The 14,408-nt window shown below is 42.4% G+C and overlaps 1 protein-coding gene across 3 annotated transcripts in view; it reads right to left on the bottom strand.

The window, feature by feature from the left end:
• The window catches only part of LOC144681675 (FYVE, RhoGEF and PH domain-containing protein 3-like), a 250,601-nt gene that overhangs the window by 104,118 nt on the left and 132,075 nt on the right, over nt 1-14,408 (bottom strand). The gene's annotated exons all lie outside the window — the stretch shown is intronic.

The raw sequence follows: 14,408 nt of genomic DNA on the forward strand, positions 1-14,408 counted from the left end.
TGTTATACACATGACAGACATGTATATGTGAACACATACACACATGGATGACCTGTAGTGGTGTTCATGATAATTTGGATACTATGTAATGCACAATATATTGTTCTTATGGCAAGTTGGAGCCATGTCCCTAAAAGAACACAAAGTCTATTTTTTCGAACATCCTCAGATTTGAGTTTAACTGGTCTTAAGGCTGCAGGTCATAATCCTGACTTATATCTTTTCTTGAATTGTGATTGCTAATTTAGGGATGCAGGTATTGTGACTGATTTTTTTCCGTTTTTGAGCTGTCTCTTTGTATACTAAAAATTACTGCCTTTGTTCCTTTAGAATTACTTTTGGAAGTTTCATACCTCTAACACAATGGACAGAAAATCTGAATTGTACAATATAAGCATTTGGTGGCAAATAATTCTGTGTCAGTATTAATTGATTCCTATTCCGGAAAGCTATGATGATTAATAAATAGACCTAATGCTGAAAATAACACTTGAAGCATTGAGGGTTAAAATACCTGAATCTGTGCAGCAAAACCTCAAGTAGAAGAACTGCTACTCATTATAAAATTGAGAACAGCAATGGAAGATTGCAACTAATACCCATTAGAACTTACAACCACATTCAGTGATAGTCACATGGGGACAGAAATACGACCTTTGCAGTCTGTCTACCTTTAAAATCCTAAATGTTATATTTTCCAAATATCTGTAGCTTCCTAGCGAAGTGTATTTCATATTCGCACAACCTTTAATACGAAGGAGTTTTAGCTAATTTTGCTAACTTGCATTCTCAGATGATGTCCCCTTGTTTTAGATACCTCGAGTGGCGGAATGAGTCATTCATTATCCAGCCTACCAATCCCATTAATTATTTCAAACACTTAAAATCAGATTAACCTTTAACCTCTTCCACAGGGAATATAATTCAAGTTTACCAAGTCTTTCTTCATAGCTAAATCAGTATCATTCTGGTGAACTGTCAACAACAACGTGCATTCATTTATAGTGTTAGCTGCATATTAATTGTGTTTAATGTGCGCCATCTGCATCCAATTAACTAGGGATTCACCTGGGTTCCTATAATTAGGAACAGACTGGAAATGGGGTTTGAGTTTATGAGATGTACATTTGTAATGTGTATTCTGTGAGTAAATGCTTACAAAACTAAATATTGCCTCCTGTTTTATCCTTTGCTGGGCTTTCTGAAGAGTACCATAGCACTTTTAAATATGTCTCAAGGAAATTCACAAAAGCATAATCAGACAAATAACATTAACATGGACCCATAGGAAATATTAGGACATATGGTTAAAAGCTTGGTCAAAGAGGTAGGTTTTAATGGGGTATTAAACGAGATGGAAGGAAAGATAAGGCAGAGGGGTTAGAACCATAGAACACTACAGCACAGAAAACAGGCCATTCAGCCCTTCTAGTCTGTGCCAAAATATTATTCCGCTAGTCCCATTGACCTGCACCTAGTCCATAACCCTCCAGACCTCTCCCATCCATGTATCTATCTAATTTATTCTTAAAACTTAAGAGTGAGCCCGCATTTACCATGTCAAATGGTAGCTCATTCCACACTCTCACCACTATCTGAGTGAAGAAGTTCCCCCTAATGTTCCCCCTAAACCTTTCCCCTTTCACCCTAAAGCCATGTCCTCTCGTGTTTATTTCTCCTAATCTAAGTGGAAAGAGCCTACTCGCATTTACTCTGTCTATACCCCTCATAATTTTGTAAACTTCTATCATATCTCCCCTCATTCTTCTACGCTCCAAGGAATAAAGTCCTAACCTGTTTAATCTTTCCCTGTAACTCAACTCCTTAAGACCCGGCAACATCCTAGTAAATCTTCTCTGCATTCTCTCAATTTTACTGATATACTTCCTGTAGTTAGGCAACCAGAACTGCACACAATACTCCAAAGTTGGCCTCACCAATGTCTTATACAACCTCACCATAACACCCCAACTCCTAAACTCAATACTTTGATTTATGAAGGCCAGTATGCCAAAAGCTTTCTTTACAACCTTGTCTACCTGTGACGTCACTTTCAGGGAATTATGTATCTGAACTCCCAGATCCCTTTGTTCCTCCGCACTCCTCAGTGCCCTACCATTTACTGTGTATGTCCTACCTTGGTTTGACCTTCCAAAATGTAACACCTCACACTTATCCACATTAAATTCCATCTGCCATTTTCTGGCCCATTTTTCCAGTTGGTCCAGATCTCTCTGCAAGCTTTGAAAGCCTTCCTCGCTGTCCACAACGCCTCCAATCTTAGTGTCATCAGCAAACTTGCTGATCCAATTCACCACATTATCATCCAAATCATTGATATAGACAACAAACAACAATGGTCCCAGCACAGATCCCTGAGGCACAGCACTAGTCACAGACCTCCAGTCTGAGAAGCAATCATCCACTACCACTCTCTGTCTTCTCCCACACAGCCAATTCCGAATCCAGTTTACAACCTCTCCATGGATACCAAGTGAACTAACCTCCCATGTGGGACCTTGTCAAAGGCCTTACTAAAGTCCATGTAGACAACATCCACAGCCTTTCCTTCATCTACTTTCTTGGTAACCTCCTCGAAAAACTCTACAAGGTTCGTTAAACACGACCTACCACGCACAAAGCCATGTTGACTATCCTTAATCAGCTCTTGGCTGTCCAAATAATTATATATCCGATCTCTCAGAACACCTTCCAATAATTTACCTACTACTGACGTCAGGCTCACTGGCCTGTAATTACCTGGTTTACTTTTGGAGCCTTTTTTAAACAACAGAACAACATGAGCTACCCTCCAATCCTCTGGTACCTCACCATTTTAAATATTTCTGCCAGGGCCCCTGCAATTTCTACACTAGTCTGCCTCAAGGTCCGAGGGAATATCATGTCAGGCCCGGGGGATTTATCTACCTTTATTCGCTGTAAGGCAGCAAGCACCTCCTCCTCTTTAATCTCTATATGTTCCATGAAACTACTGCTTGTTTCCCTTCCTTCCTTATACACTATGCCAGTTTTCTGAGTAAATACTGATGCAATACTGGGTTTTGGAAGGAAATTCCAGAGCTTAGGGCCTAGAAGGCAGAAGGTACATGAATCGATGGTGAGGGCAAAAAAAGTTGGGATAAAGAGGAAATCAGAATTGGGGGAAATGCCGAAAGCTTAGGAGGTTGTGGGGTTCAAAGGTTAGAGATAGGGAGGAGCAAGACCATGGAGATATTTGAAAAGAAGGATAAGAGTTTTCAATTTAAGGCATTGGTGGATCCAAAGCCATTTACGTCAGTGTGCACAGGGATAATGGTTGAATAGGACTTAGTGCGAGTTAAGGTTGCTGAGTTTTGGATGAGCTCAAGTCTACGGAGGGTGGAGAATGGAAGGCTGGCCCGGAGCTCATTGGAATAGTCAAGTCCGGAGGTAACCAAAGTATAACTAAGAGCTTGAGCAGCAGATGGATGATATTACATAGAGATTGGAGTAGGTGGTCTTGATGATGAAGAGGATATTGGGTCAAAAGCTCAGCGTCAAATAGGACACCAAGGCTGCAAACAGTCTGGTCCAACCCAAGGCTGACTAGGGAAGGTGATGGAATCAGTGAAGAGGAAACAGAGTCTGTGTTAGGTGTCAAATACAATGGCTTGAATATTTCCAATGTTTTAAGTGAAGGAAATTTCTGCTCATCTAGTGCTAAATATCGGATCAGCAACAGGGTTAAGTGTGGTTGTGGTATCAGTGTGCATGCGGAACCTGGCGACACGAGAAGAATTTTAAGCACCACAAATTGGCCTGAGTCGTTAGAATTGGGTTTGGGATATTAAAATGTTAAAAATCTCAAACCCAGGTCCCTCCAGTTTTAACAAAGGCGGAACAGAGGGTTGCTGAACCAACACACTCGCAGAGCTGGGTTTGTCATTTAAATATTATAACAAGGCTGCATGCCTCAAATTTAAATCCTATTTTAAATTTTAAGCTGGTCAGTTAGGTTTTCTAGTCGTCCTCTGGAAACCTGGCAGCTAAAGGGAGGCAAGGTCTGCTGGATCCAGCAGGTAAGTGTCTTTCCACTTACCCTCTTTTCCTCCCAAAATCAGGATCTCCAACCATCCTCACCCCTACCAAGTCTTTCCTAACCCTCCTCTCTGCACCCTAACTGAGGCCTGGGGCTGAAGGCTTACCCACCAGCCAGCCTCTCAATCTGGCTGACTGCAGCCGGGAAACAGACAAAATATATTAATCAGGTCCGGCTGTTAAACTCTGCAGGTCCCAATGGAAATCCCTCACTGCAAAATAGCCCCTCCTCACCAATCCTGAGCCAACATCATGACTTTGGATGATGTAATTGTGAGGCAGCAGACTGAGGAGAAAGAAATAGGTGAGTCAAGTATAGCTCATGGGGAACTCCAGAGGTAATGGCACAGGAGCAGGATAAGAAGTCATTACAAAAGATTCTCTATGATAGAAAAGATAAGCGTGGAACCAGGCGAGGGCAGTTCCACTCACCAGGACAACCAAGGAGAGGCACTGGAGGAAAATAGTGCGTTCAACTGTGTCAAAAGCTGCAGACATATCAAGAAAGATAAGGGATAGCCAAACGATTGCAGTTGCTCAGGATGCCATTGGCTCAGTACTGTGGTGAGGCAGAAACCTCCTTTGGAGAGTTTCAAGCATATAGTTGAGGGAAAGATGGGCAAGGACCTGGGAGGTAACATATTCAAGGCCTTTGGAGGTGAAAGGAAGGTTAGTGATAGGCAAGTGGTTACAAGACTTTGCAAATGTTATATATTCTTCCCAAATTGGAGCATTCAAAACACAATATTCCAAGTTGGGGTGACTAGCATTGCAATACACAACTGCAGTCAAACTTCCTTGTTTTCACTTTGTCAACTGCTTGTGATGAAGCCCAGCATCATCTCAGTCTTGGGTGTGTTCTGCAAATGAGAGCTAGTTTTTGAATGGTTTATGCACCTCCCCACCGCAAAGCACTTACCCTTTTGATTATAATCCCATTTATTCCCCCAGTGCTGAAGTGTTCTACCTCATACTTTGTTACATTAAACTGCATTCACCATCCTTCTCAAAATTTGCTTAATCACTGCTCTTTTGCAATTTTCTGCTCAGTTCTTCACAATACTCTATACCAAACATCAATGTAACTTCTGCAAACTTAAGTATATTTCCCTGCATTTCCAAATCTAGGAGTCAGAGAGTTGGGAACAAAGTAAGATGATCTTCAATTCATAACATCATACAATGGTTACAATTTAAGGGGCAGTCATTTGGCCCATTGTGTCAATACCAGCTCTCTGTAACTCACCTGGTCCTAGTCCTGTCTTTTCCCCAAAGCCCTGAACATTTTTCCTCTTCAGTTAATGATCTAATTCTCCTTTGAAGGCCTTGATTCTATCTGCCTCCACCACACTCTCAGACAGTGCATTCCAGATCCTAACCACTTGCAGTGTAAAAAGGTTTTTCCTCTTGTCTCCATTGCTTCATTTGCTGATTACCTTAAATTGGTGCCCTCAGGTTCTTCATCCTTCTGCCAACAGGAACAATTTCTCCCTGTCTACTCTGTCCAGACCCCTCATTATTTTGAACACATCTATCAAATATCTTTTTAATTTCTCTTCCACAAGGAAAACACCCCCAGCTTCTCCAATCTATCCACATAACTGAAGTTCCTCATCCTGAGAACCAATCTCAAATCTTTTTTGCAGCCTCTCTAATACCTTCACATCCTTCCTAAAGTGTGGTGCCCAGACCTGAATACAATACTCAAGTTGAGGCAAAATCAGTGTTTTTATACAGGTTTATCATAATTTCCTTGCTTTTACACTCTATTCCTCTGTTTATAAAGCCCAGGATCCCAAATGCTTTATTAACCATTTACTCAACCAGCCCTGCCAGCTTCAATGATTTGTGTACATATACTCCCAGGACCCCTGCTCCTACATCCCCTTTAGAATTGTAACCTTTATTTAATATTGCCTCTTCTCATTGCTCCTACCAAATTAACTCACTTCACACTTCTCTACGTTAAATTCCATCTGCCACTTGTCCGCCCGTTCCACCAGCCTTTACGTTCTCTTGAAGTTTAACACTTTCCTCCTCACATTTCACAAAACCTTCAAGCTTTGTGTCATATGCAAATTTTGAAATTGTCCCTTGACATCCAAACCTAGGTCATTAATCTATATTAAGCAAAGAAAGGGTCCAAACACTGATCTCTGGGGAACCCCACTGTAAACCTTCCTCCAATCTGAAAAACAACCATTACCCACAACTATTTCCTGTCATTCAGCCAATTTCATATCCATGCTGCCACTGTCCCTCTTATTCCATGGGCTTAAACTTTGCTAAGAAGCCTGTTATGTGGCACTTTATCACATGCCTTTTAGAAGTCCATGTACACCACATCAACTGCATTACCATCATCAAAAATCTCAAGCAAGTTAATCCCAATTTGCTTTTAACAAATCTGTGCTGGACTTCCTTAATTAATCCACGTTTTTCCAAGTGACTGTTAATTTTGTCTCAAATTATAGTTTCTAAAAGTTTTCTCACCACAGAGGTTAAACTGACTGGCCCTGTAATTGCTGGGCTTATCCTTACACACTTGTTGAACAAAGGTGTAACATTTGCAAATCTCCAGTCCTCTGGCACCACCCCTGTATCTAAAGAAGATTGGAAGATTATGGCCAGTGCCTTTCTTCCTTCCCTCAGTACCCTTGGATGTATCTCAAGTACAGTCACCCTATCTAATACCACCTCTCTGCACCATCCACTGATTCAACTGTCTTCTCTTTTACCATGACTTAGGCAACAACTTCTTCCTTGATAAAGACAGATGCAAAGTACTAATTTAATATCTCAGCCATGTCCTCTACTTTGATGTGAAATTCTACTTTTTGGTTCCTAATCAGCCCTACACCTCCTTCTACACACTTTTACTATTTATATGCTTACAGAAGACTTTTTGATTCACCTTTATGTTGGCTGACAGTCTCTTCATTACTCTTTTTGGTTTTCACTGTCCCTTCTATACCTTCTATAGTCAGCCTGGTTCTTCTCTAATCAGTTCTGATGAAACATGAGCTCTATTTCTTTCTCCACATACCTTGCCTGACCTGAGTATTTCCAGCATCTTGTTTTTATTTCAGATCTCCATCACCCTCAAGATTTTGTTTTTCTCACTTACTGGACTGGATTTTGTCGGGACAATGGTAACCCAGTGATGTGCTGGAAAGATGTGGGCAACCATCTCTCAGCCATTTGGTGGAACCCCCCCAGCTGGTTTTCATGCCATTTTGCAGCTAATGAGCTGCTGGCTGTCCAAGCAGCACCAGCAGGAGCGGAGGCCACTGCTGGGACCGCGTCCAGCTGAGAGACGCAGCGCTGGATGCAGCCCTCGCAGTAAGGCATGTGGCACCAGGGGTCAGCGGAGCAAATAGCAAGGCACCAGTAGGGGGATGGCAGTGTGTTCAGTGTGAGGCTCAGGGAAGGCTCTTGCTATGGCAACATCCATTACCAGCTGTGAGCCAGAAAGTGCCCGAATAGGAGGATCCCCAAGCCTGCAGGGAGGCTGCCAGGGTTCATCAGGCAGTCTCCCACGTGGCCAAGGGTCCATCTGCCGCTGGCAAACTGTCAGCAGCAGAGAGAAAATGCCCTTAATTGGCCATTTAAGTGACACAATTGTCCCCTGAGTGGCAGGATCTCCAGGTTCCCTGTACCCACCCACCCCCACCCACCAACCTAACAATTTTTCCTAGTCCCTGCTTCCTATCCCACTCCTGTAAGGTCCCACAATATTCAACCCATTGTGTGCAGTCTTGAACTCCTTACCCAAGGAAGGACATACTTGCTCTAGAGGGAGTGTAATGAAGGTTCTTTAGACTGGCTCCTGGGATGAGGGGATTGTCCTATGAGCGGAGATTGAGTAGTCTAGGCCTATATTCCATGGAGATTAGAAGAATGAGTGGTGATTTCAATGAAACATAACATTCTTAAAGGACTAGACAGGGTAGCTGTTGAAAAAATGTTTCCCCTGACTGGGAATCAGGAACATCGGGACACAGTCTTAGAATAAGGGGTCAGCCATTTAGGATTGCGATGAGGAGAAATTTCATCACCTAAAGGGTCTTTTGGAGCTGTCTCCCTTAGAAAGCTCCAGGTTCTCAGGTGGTATACAAAAATACATACATACAAACTAGGAGTAGGAGTCGGCTATTCGACCACTCGAGCCTACTCCACCATTTAATAAGATCATGGCTGCTCTGATTGTGCCCTCAGCTCCACTTTCCTGTCTACCCATTATAACCTTTGACTCCATTGCTAATCAAGAATCAATCTAGCTCAGCCTTAAAAATATTCAACGACCCTGCCTCCATGGCTCTTTGGGGAAGAGAATTCCACATACTAACAAAAACAAATTTCTCCTCTTCTCCAACTTAAATGGGAGATCCCTTATTTTTAAACTGTGTCCCCTAGTTCTAGTCTTTGCACAAACAGAATCATTCTTTCAGCATCCATTCTGTCAAGTCTCCTCAGGATCTTGTATGTTTCAATAAGATCACCTCTCATTCTTCAAAACTCCAATGTATACAGGCCCAACCTATCCAGCCTTTCCTCAAAGATAGCCCCTTCATCCCAGGAATCGGTCTGAACTGCTTATCTAATTATACCCTTTAAATAAGACAACCAAAATCATACACAGTAGTCGATATGGTCTCACCAACAACACCCTGTATAACTGTAGCAAAACATCCCTACTCCCCTTGCAATAAATGTCAACGTCCCATTTGTCTTCCTAATCATTTGCTATTCTTGCATACAAACTTTTTGTGATTCATGTACCAGGATGTGGAGACGAAGTCCCGCCTTCACATTGAGGATACCCTCCATCGTGTAGTGTGGCACTACCAACGTGCTAAATGGGATAGATTTCAAACAGATCTAGCGACTGAAGACTGGGCATCCATGAGGCGCTGTGGGCCATCAGCAGCAGCAGAACTGAACTCGAATACAATCTGTAAGCTCCTGGCCTGGCATATGCTCCACTCTACCATTACCATCAAGCCAGGGGATCAACCCTGTTTCAATGAAGAGTGCAGGAGAGCATGCCAGGAGCAGCACCAGTCATACCTTAAAATGAGGTGTCAACCAGGTGAAGCTATAACACATGACCATTTGCATGCCAAACAGCATATGCAGCAAGTGATAGACAGAGCTAAGTGATCACACAAACAAAGGATCAGATCCAAGCTCTGCAGTCCTGCCACATCCAGTCGTGAATGGTGGTGGACAATTAAACAACTGACTTGAGGAGGAAGCTCCACAAATATCCCCATTCTCAATGATGGAGGAGTCCAGCACAGCAGTGCACAAGATAAGGCTGAAACATTTGCTACAATCTTCAGCCAGAAATGCCAAGTGGATGATCCATCTTGGCCTCCTCCGGAGGTCCCCAGCATCACAGACGACAGTCTCCAGCCAATTTGATTCACTCTATGTGATATCAAGAAACGGTTGAAGGCACTGGTAATTGCAAAGGCTATGGGCTCTGACAATATTCCAGCAATAGTACTGAAGAGTTGTGCTCCAGGGCTTGCCGTGCCCCTAGCCAAGCTGTTCCAGTACAGCTACAACACTCGCATCTGCCTAGCTATGTGGAAAATTGCCCAGGCATGTCCTGTACACAAAAAGCAGGACAAATCCAACCCGGCCAATTACTGCCCCATTAGTCTACTCTCGATTATCAGTAAAGAAATGGAAGGGTCATCACCAGTGCTATCAGGCGGCACTTGCTTAGCAATAAACTGCTCACTGACGCCCAGTTTGGGTTCCGCCAGGGCCACTCAGCTCCTGACCTCATTACAGCCTTGGTTCAAACATGGACAAAAAAGCTGAACTCGCAAGGTAAGTTGAGAGTGCCTGCATTTGACCAAGTGTGGCATCAAGGAGCCTTAGCAAAACTGAAGTCAATGGGAATCAGGGGGAAAACTCTCTTCTGGTTGGAGTCATACCTAGCACAAAAGGCTGTGGTTGTTGGAGGTCAATATCTCAGCTCCAGGACATCACTGCAAGAGTTCCTCAGGGGAGTATCCAAGGCCCAACCACCTTCAGCTGCTTCATAAATGACCTTTATTCCATCATAAGGTCAGAAGTGGGGATGTTCGCTGATGATTGCACAATGTTCAGCACCATTCGTGGCTCCTCAGATATTGAAGCAGTCCATGTCCAAATGCAACAAGACCTGGACAATATTCAGGCTTGGGCTGCCAAGTGGCAAGTAACATTCATGCCAGACATTTGCCAGGCAATGACCATCTCCAACAAGAGAGAAGCTGACCATCGCTCCTTGACGTTCATTGGCATTGCCATCACTGAATCCCCCACTATCAACATCCTGGGGGTTACCATTGGCCAGAAACTGAACTGGACTAGCCATATAAATACTATGGCTACAAGAGCAGGTCAGAGGCTAGGAATCCTGTGATGAGCAACTCATCTCCTGACTCCCAAAAGCCTGTCCACCAAGGCACAAGTCAGGAGTGTGATGGAATACTCCCCACTTGCCTGGATGAGTGCAGCTCTGAAAACACAGAAGCTTGACACCAAACAGAACAAAGCAGCCCACTTGATTGGCACCACATCCACAAACATTCACTCCCTCCATCATCGATGCACTGTAGCAGCAGTGTGTACCATCTACAAGATGTACTGCAGGAATTCACCAAGGCTCCTTAGACTGCACCTTCCAAATCCATGACCACTACCATCTAGAAGGGCAAGGGCAGCAGATAGATGGGAACACCACCACTTGGAAGATCCCCGCCAAGACACTCGCCATCCTGACTTGGAAATATATCACCGTTCCTTCACTGTCGCTGGATCAAAACCCTGGAACTCCCTCTCTAACAGCACTGTGGATGTACCTACACCACATGGACTGCAGCGGTTCAAGGCGGCAGCTCACCAGCACCTTCTCGAGGGTAATTAGGGATAGCTAATAAATGTTGGCCTAGCCAGTGACACCCACATTCCATGAACGAATTTAAAAAAGGTACCCAGATCCCTCTGTACTGCAGAGTTCAGCAATCTCTCTCCATTTAAATAATATGCTGCTTTTCTCTTCTTCCGTGAAAATGAACAAGTTCACATTTTCCCACATTATACTCCACCTGCCAAATTTTTGCCCACTCATTTAACCTATCTATATCTCTTTGTTGCCTTATGTCCTCTTCACAACTTACTCTCCTATCTATCTTTGAGTCATCAGCAAATTTAGCAACCAATCATTCTGTCCCTTCGTCCAAGTCATTGATATAGACTGTAAAGAGTTGAAGCCCTAGCACTGAATTGTGTGGCCCGCCACTCGTTACATCTTGCCAACCCGAAAATGATCCATTCATCCATACTCTCTGCTTCCTGTCAGCTAACCAATCCTCTATCCATGCATATATCTTATCCCCTACACCATAAGGTCCTATTTTGCATAGTAACCTTTGATGTGGCACCTTAACAAATACATTCTGGAAATCCAAGCATAGCACAACTACAGGTTCCCCCTTATTCATGTTGCTTGTCACTTCTTCAAAGATCTCTAATAAATTAGTCAAACACAATTTTTCTTTCACAAAACTATGTCGACTCTGCCTGATTGCATTAAGATATTTTAATGCCCTGCTTTCTTAATAACAGATTCAAGAATTTTCCCTATGGCAGATGTTAAGCTAACTGACCTGTAGTTTCCTGCTTTCTGTCTCCTTTCTTGAATAGGGGAATTACATTCACTATTTTCAATCTGATGGGATCTTTCCCAAGTCTAGGGTATATTGGAAAATTGCAACCAGTGCATCTACTATCTCTGTAGCCACTTGTTTTAAGGCCCTAGGATGAAGTCCATCACGACCCAGGGACCTGTCAGCTTTTAGTTCCAATAGTTTTCTCAATACCCTTTCCTGGTGATTGTAAATGTTCAGTTCCTCCCTTCCTTTAACCTCTTGATTTAAAAGTATTTCTGGGATGTTACTTATGTTTTCTACAATGAAGACAGACAAAATATCTGTTCAATGCTTCTGCCATTTCTTTATTTCTCATTATTAATTCCCCAGGTTCTCTCTCTAGTGGGCAAGCGCTCAGTTTACTTACTCTTTTCCTTTTTAAATACTTGGAGAAACTCTTACTATCTGTTATTATATTTCAAGCTAGCTTTCTCTCATACGCTAATTTATCCCCCTTCATTTTTTAAAATCATTCTTCGTTGGTTTTTGAATTCTGTGCAACCTTCTGACCTACCACTAATCTTTACAAAATTGTATGCTTTTTCCTTCAATTTGTTATTACCTTTTACTTCCTTACCTAGCCACAAATGGTGCATCCTTCTCCTAGAGTCTCTTTCTTTCTCACTGGAATGTATCTTTGTTAAATGTTATGAAATACTTCCTTAAATGTCTGCTGCTGCATCTCTACTGTCCCACTCTTTAATCTAATATTCCAGTTCACTTTAGCCAGTTCTGTCTTCATACCCTTGTAATTGCCTTTATTTTAAGTTTAAAACACTAATCTTAGGCTCACTCTTCTCACCTTCAAACTGAATGCAAAATTCAACTATGTTATGATCACGACTGTCTCGAGGCTCCTTCATTATGAAGTCATTAATTAATCAATCATGTCTCATTACATTACTAGGTCTAGAATAGCCTGCTCTCTGGGTGTAGAATGTGCTGCTCTGAAAAATAGTCCTGAAAACAGTAGGAACTCATCTACCAGGCTACCATTGCCAATCTGATTCATCCAGTTTATATGTAGATGAAAATCACCAATGATTATAGCAGTATCCTTTTTAAAATCCCCCATTATTTCTTCCAAAATACTCCATCCTACAGTGTAGTTACTGTTAGGGAACCTAAGCACTACTCCCACATGTGACTTCTTACCTTTGGTATTTCTCATCTCGACCCAAACTGATTCTACATCTTGATCTTTAGGACTAAGGTAATTCCTCATTACTAATGACATCCTCAATTAACAGAGCTACCCCACCACCTTTTCCTAGCTTCCTGTGCTTCAGAAACATCAAGTACTTTTGAATATTAGGTCCCAGCCTTGGTCACCTTGAGGCCACAGCTCTGTAATGGTTATTAGGTCATACATATTTATTTCTATTTGAATTGTCACTTCATCCATTTTGTTACCAATGTCACACACATTCAGATGCAGACCTTTAGTTCTGTCTTTTTACTCTTGCCAACTCTGGCCTTATCTGCTGGTGCACTCTGTTCCTTCCTCCTATGTTTCCATTATCATTACCCTTATTGCTACCTTGCTCTATTGCCTTGGCCTTTTCCTTTAGTCTACCACATCATCCCTCACATGATCTCTCCCCACAATTAATTAGTTTAAAGCCCTCTCTACTGCCCTTGATATACAACGTGCAGAACACTGCTTCCAGCACAGGTCAAGTGAAGACCGTCCCAATGGTACAGCTCACACTTTCCCCAGTAGTAATGCCAGCGCCACACGAATCGAAACCCATTCTTCCCACAACAATCCTTGAGCCACGCATTCAACATCCTAATCTTATTTACCCTATGCCAACTTGCTCGTGGCTCAGGCAATAATCCACAGATTATTCTTTTGAGGTTCTATAGTAAGTCAAGACTAAGGTCAATTTGTGGATACTAAGAGAATTAAGGGGTCGGAGGATAGTGTGGGGACATGGAGTTGAGGCAGATCAGCGATAATCTTGTTGAATGGCATAGCTGGCTTGAAGGGCCAAATGGGTACTCCACCTGAGTCTACTAAATCCATATTTTAGCCATTACGGTTTTTCAAATAACTATATAAATGTATCTAAGTATCTCCCCGTCACTAATCTTTACACATTCCTGTACCTCTGGAATTGTATCCCACTTCTCTACTATGAATGTAAAAACAAGAATATTCACTAAGCACGTCTAGCATGTCCATATACTTTATTAATGTCTTAAAATAAAATGATTGCAACGGGTACATGCCCTCATTCACCGTTCTCTTTGATCTTGATGTGCTCAGGGAAAAACTCAGCAATTAGCCATGACACAATCTACAAGATTTATCATAGACCCTCAATCCTCATTATTTTTTGATCTCTCCATTGGTTTCGACAATATTCCCATTCCTCGTCCTTGTCACTATTTCTTGCCGTAAGTTAAGGCTTATATTTTTCATTTAACATTAGTCGTAACCACTCATGAACTACAGCTGCATCACCATTGAATTTTGTTTTGTCTTTCAGCCATTGAGTTTGTTAGTTGGTCATGATAATGCCACCTTTGCATCTCAGTAGATTGGTGAATTGTGTTGTTGTTGGATGGAGTAAGTCATACTCCCAGCATCAGGATCAATTGTGTTATGTCCCT

Source organism: Cetorhinus maximus, chromosome 6 (genome assembly GCF_964194155.1).
Source record: "Cetorhinus maximus chromosome 6, sCetMax3.hap1.1, whole genome shotgun sequence".
Classification (NCBI taxonomy): Eukaryota; Metazoa; Chordata; class Chondrichthyes; order Lamniformes; family Cetorhinidae; genus Cetorhinus; species Cetorhinus maximus.